Source organism: Panthera uncia (assembly GCF_023721935.1).
Source record: "Panthera uncia isolate 11264 chromosome C1 unlocalized genomic scaffold, Puncia_PCG_1.0 HiC_scaffold_3, whole genome shotgun sequence".
Classification (NCBI taxonomy): domain Eukaryota; kingdom Metazoa; phylum Chordata; class Mammalia; order Carnivora; family Felidae; genus Panthera; species Panthera uncia.
Window position 1 is genome coordinate 90,040,515 of NW_026057584.1, and position 5,482 is coordinate 90,045,996.

Here is a 5,482-nt window from a genome sequence, read left to right on the forward strand (position 1 = left end):
GCTGGCCAGTAATGTTTCTAGAACTTGTAAGACTCGTGGAACAGCTACTCTTTTTACAGTAGGTATTAACTTTACCCAGCCCCCACTCCTTATTTGTAAAATATCAGTTGAAGTAAAACATTAAACTGAAGGAAGACCAGTCTAACCAACAAAAATGCTCTTACTGCATTATTTAAAAAGCCAACAGCTCTTGTCCTCTATTTTGCTTTTCATTCCTTTCCTTTTACTGGTGATATCTGTACAGTGTTTGATTTTGTCTTTTGAAAAATTGTACTAGGCTTAGTGTGTGGTAGTACAGGCTTGAAATTTTTGCTCTGAGTTCATCAGGTGCTTTTGCAATTTTGTGGTTGGTGTGAAATATTTTAAGGCATCTTTTTATTTTCATCTAGAAACAAGATTAAAATAATATTTATTGTAAAATATGTGGGAACCATATATGTATATATACTTAGAATTTTCTGTGTACAGAGAAAGTATGTGTACACATTTCTATGTAAATAAAAAGAATTTGCTAAATCTGTCACATGATTTCAGGCTTTTTTTAAGACTCTTCTTTCTTTTCTCAGGGTGTGTGTGTGTGTGTGTGTGTGTGTGTGTGTAACACCAAGGGAGCATTAAGATTTTCCTTATGCATATATTAAATAAAGCACCTTGGCTATGAGGACTTTAATGTAAAGTAAAAGGATAATTCACATAAGCACTTGGCATATAGTCTGGTACCTGGTAAGAGCTCTGTAAGCGTAAGCTTCCATTATGATTGGAATAATAATTATTATTATTGCAGCATGAAATATGATTAAAAACTCTGGTGTTCAAATGTTGAGTGATATGAACATATCCATACAAAGGGAAAAATATAAATTGGTTTACAAAATTCTTGGATTTTAGCAGGGTTTGTGGAATTAAAAAAAAAGAAAGAAAGATAATTTCCTTAGGCATATTTTTTAATTGGAGTAGAACATATGTCACATACATTTTTAAGTCATAATTTTATTTCAAAGACTACATAATTGTCAGTAATGGTACTTGGCACCATATAAATCAGATCCCATTTAAACATGCAAGTGCATACATTTCTACAAAACCATTTTTACCTTTGAATATTGCAGTTGAGGAAAAGGACATTCATGTAAGCTAACTTTACACTCAATTATAAATTCATCAAAAGTTAAAGAATAGACCCTTTAAAAATAAAAATTAAACCAACAATTGTACACCTGAAACTACAATAATGTTATATGGCAATTGTGTTTCAATAAATTTTTTGTAAGTTAAAAAAAAACACACTCAGCAGAAATTTAATCTTCAGGGAGATGTCAGGCATCTTTCCAGGGTCTCTCTAGGCTTACTGCTTACTAGAAAGCAAACTAGTTTGAAGACCTTTTCACCCTTCAGCAGAAACAATCATTTTACTCATCACACTGAATGAGGAAAGAGACTGTATTTCCATGACTAAGAACAATGTGATCATACCAGCCATAGACTCTATAAAATGTATGGAAGGGAAATGAGAGAAAGAGCCAATGGACAGCATGCGGGAAAGCAGCAATCAGTAAAAAGGAAACAATTTTCTTCTTACTGCTTGGTTCTTGGAATTTCAATACATTCTTATGATTAGAATAACAGCAACAATGAGTGTGGTTCTCTGATATGGCCACCCAAAAGAGCACCTGATACATATTACATTATATTCTTTAATCTTTATTCTTGCAACACCTTTCTTATTTACATGACTCAGATGCTACATGCTACATTTAGGCATGATCCTTATTCTTCCTTCATTCAAAACATGGTTCTGCGAGGTTGGAACTGCCATTACAGCTTCAAGAGCCTTGCTCTTCAGTGTGGTGGGCAGATCAGCAGTGTTACTTCTAAGCTTGTTAGAAATGCAGAATCTCTGGGGGCACCTGGGTGGCTCAATCAGTCAAGCATCTGACTTCAGCTCAGGTCATGATCTCACGATTCGTGGGTTTGAGCCCAGCAATAGGCTCTGTGCTAACAGCTCAGAGCCTGGAGCCTGCTTCAGATTCTGTGTCTCCCTCTCTCTCCCTACCTCTCCCCGACTCACACTCTCTGTCTCTCAAAAAATAAATAAGTGTTAAAAAAAAAAAAAAGAAAGAAAAAGAAATGCAGAATCTCAGGTACTACCCCCAGACACACTGAACTGGAAGTTTTCCTTTTTAATAAGATCCCCGTATGACTTGTATACACATTAACCACCGAGAAGTATTTCCCTAGAGAGTCTGACCTGATTTAGTGAATGTGCTATAGGGATTATACATTTTTTATAGGGAACCTACATCTTTTTTTAACCTTTAAATTTTTAAAAAAATTAATAATTGACACACAATGTTATTTGGGTTTCAGATGTACAACATGTGATTCAAATTCTCTATACATTATGCTATGCTCACTACCTGTGTGGCTACCATCTGTCACCATACAGTGCTATTACAATGTCATTGACTATAGGATTCTACATCTTAATAAGCATCCTAGGTTATGCTCATTCAAATAAGCTTCCGACAATACTTTCCTAAAAGTTAAAGGAGCAGACTCTTTTAACAACGAAAATTAAAGTAGTAGATTGATAACCAAATAAAGAAAAGTAAGCAACCCGATACGAAGATACATAAGAGTAGTATTCCAAAGAGAGTGCACCCTACCTATCTTCTAGTTCAACTCCCTCATTTGACAAACAAGTTGACCAAGACCCCATCAGAGTAAAGAACATGCCCAGTATTAAGTGACAAACCTGACTGAATCCTAATCTCAGGTCTTGTGTCACATAAGAAAGATAAATTGAAACAGATATTCAGGACAAAACAAAAATAATTGTAGTGAGTGTATAACAAGACATGATTCAGAAGCCAAACTAAACATGAACATGGCTAGAAATGCACTCCCTCCAAAACCTTCATAGTTATAATTTCCCCATGAACATAAAATTTTTAAAACTAAAACTATAGAAAAATAAAGTCAGGATAGAACAATCATATCCAAAGATAAGAGTCGTGGGATATATTAGAGGCATGACTGGATAAGAATTAACATCAGTAAAACACCACATTTGGCAGAATTTTCCAGTGATTTTAACTCCTGAAAATATAATTTCACAGAACTAGGTAAATTGTGTGAAATACTTTAATTGCCTAACGGTCCGATTTTACCTTATAAAGAATCTTAAATTAATTGGTTTATAAAATAGAGGATGGAGTCATGCATTTTTACTTGCAATAAAACTAGTTAACCTCAGCTTAATTAATCATAACTTTCAATGAATGGAAATGTAGTATGTTCAATTATAAGGGACAAATTATAAGGAAACATTTATAGGAAAATATTAGAGATATTTTTCTTCACAAAAATCTTATAGAAGATATTCCAGGGTCATTTCATATTTATGCCTTCATCTCTTGCCCTAAACTGTGAGGTCTAGAATCCTGGGCACATAACTTAGTCTGCTTCATTTTTAATCTTCCTTTTTCTTCATCCAGCTCAGCTCCTCCATAAATAGTATGTAATCTATTCTCAAAAAGAATGAATTAACTTCTTTGTGTCTTCCAGAGCACCTGGCTCAAAGTGTCTGGTATGGAGTAGTTGCTTGATCAATATCTGTCACTTGATTTTTTAAAAAAATTTCCAGTGCCATACAGGGATTATTCAAGACCCACTCTACCCACATAAGAGTTACTGTGCACCATTTCGAACATGAACACATTACTCCACCTGAACACAATACCCATTGAATGCTAGCTCCCAGAACCACAGAAGTGTAAAGGTGGAAACAAGTTTAGAAATCATCTGGAACAAGTTTTGTTTATTAGATAAAGAAATGGAGGCTTGTTCTTCCTGACCGGGTAAAGTCATTCATTCTGTTTTTTATCCTTCCCAATCATTGATGTTCCCCACATTTGTGACAGAGATTGTCAACTGCCCACCAGAATGGACCTTCCTCCTTCTCCCATTGCAAGAGGCCAAATATGTGGCTAGCCAACTGCATGCCCCTGCCTCTCAGCTAATGAAATGTAGAAGGAAGGGATGTCTTCATTCCAGGAGTAGACTCAAATAAAAGTGCTCTCAGGCTTCTCTGCGCTCTCTTCCCTTTGGGTGTCTCAGAGAGATGCCCTGTGGGTCCTGAGATACTATACAGTGAAGGAGGCAAAGCAACTGCCAGTCTGAGCGCCTTTCCCACCATGGAGTAGAGCCACGCAGCTAACCAAAAGCCCACCCTGGACTGCTACATAAGAAATAAACCAACATATCCCTCTCACAGTCGCTGAATTATTAGGATGGATTTGTTACTGCATCTCAGCCCTACCTAACGAATACAAACATTGCATAAAACTTCTCTGTGAACTCGAGCTCCACTCTGATCTCCATCTGTTTAAATTGTGTCAAGTCTATGCTAAGCATTGCAGTAATAATTCTGTACACACACTTTTAGCTTGCCTTATTATTTATACTTCTTCATAGGTCCTAGAAAGAAAAGTAGGCTCACCAAAGCCAGAGATTACATTTTGTACTTAATTTAAATGTCTCACAATGCCCAGATAAAGCCATTGCCTTTTAAGTGGATGATAAGTTGCACTCAAAGATAACATAGGAAGTTATTTACTTAAAAAATTGGTTTTCTGAATGACCCATGTAAAATACTGATGGGAAATTCTTAAAAAATAATGAAACAGCAATTTCAGAATCATGCTAATTCTACTTCACCTACTGAGACAGGGAGAAATGTATATGTTTTCATTTTTATTTTTTTGTTAGTAATCCACTTACATGGATTCATAATTCCAAATTTACCAGTACAGTAGATGATACAAGGCCTGTTTCCCAGGCATTTTCTATAGCCAGCCTTTTCCATCTCTAGAGGAAAATCATAGTATCAACTTCTAGTGTATCGTGACAGAGATACATCAGTATGTTTTGGAATGTTTTAAATGATTAAAAAATGTTCTCTTCAGTTTTACAAGATGCTCCCTTTGATGTGTATTCTGGCTTGCTGAAGCATTATGGTACATTTATTTGTTATTGTTTCCTTTTTTAATTCAATAAACCACTTTCAAATACTCAAATTTTTAAAAATTAAAAATACTACCCATCATCCCATCACTAATAAATTAAATCTATTTATTCTTATATTTTCCTCCTCATCTTTGTCCATATATATGTATGTGTGTGTGTGTGTGTGCACAGCTTTTATAGAGTTGTAATTATGTACAGCATGGTAATTAATAAATAGATCATTATATCTTATGTATAAAACTCTTGACTGAAAGACAAAGAGACTAAGAGCATTTCCTGAACAAACCATGTGGGAAATAGTGTATGGCTCAATATGAACTAAAAAATGGGATATCCTAGGACTAAGTGAATAATGGGATGTCCTCTGCCTTGTCTCTTTCTTGTCGTCTACTCCATGACAAATAGAGTGAAGAATGATTCTAGTCCCTGAAACATAAAACAGTTTTGCAGAACT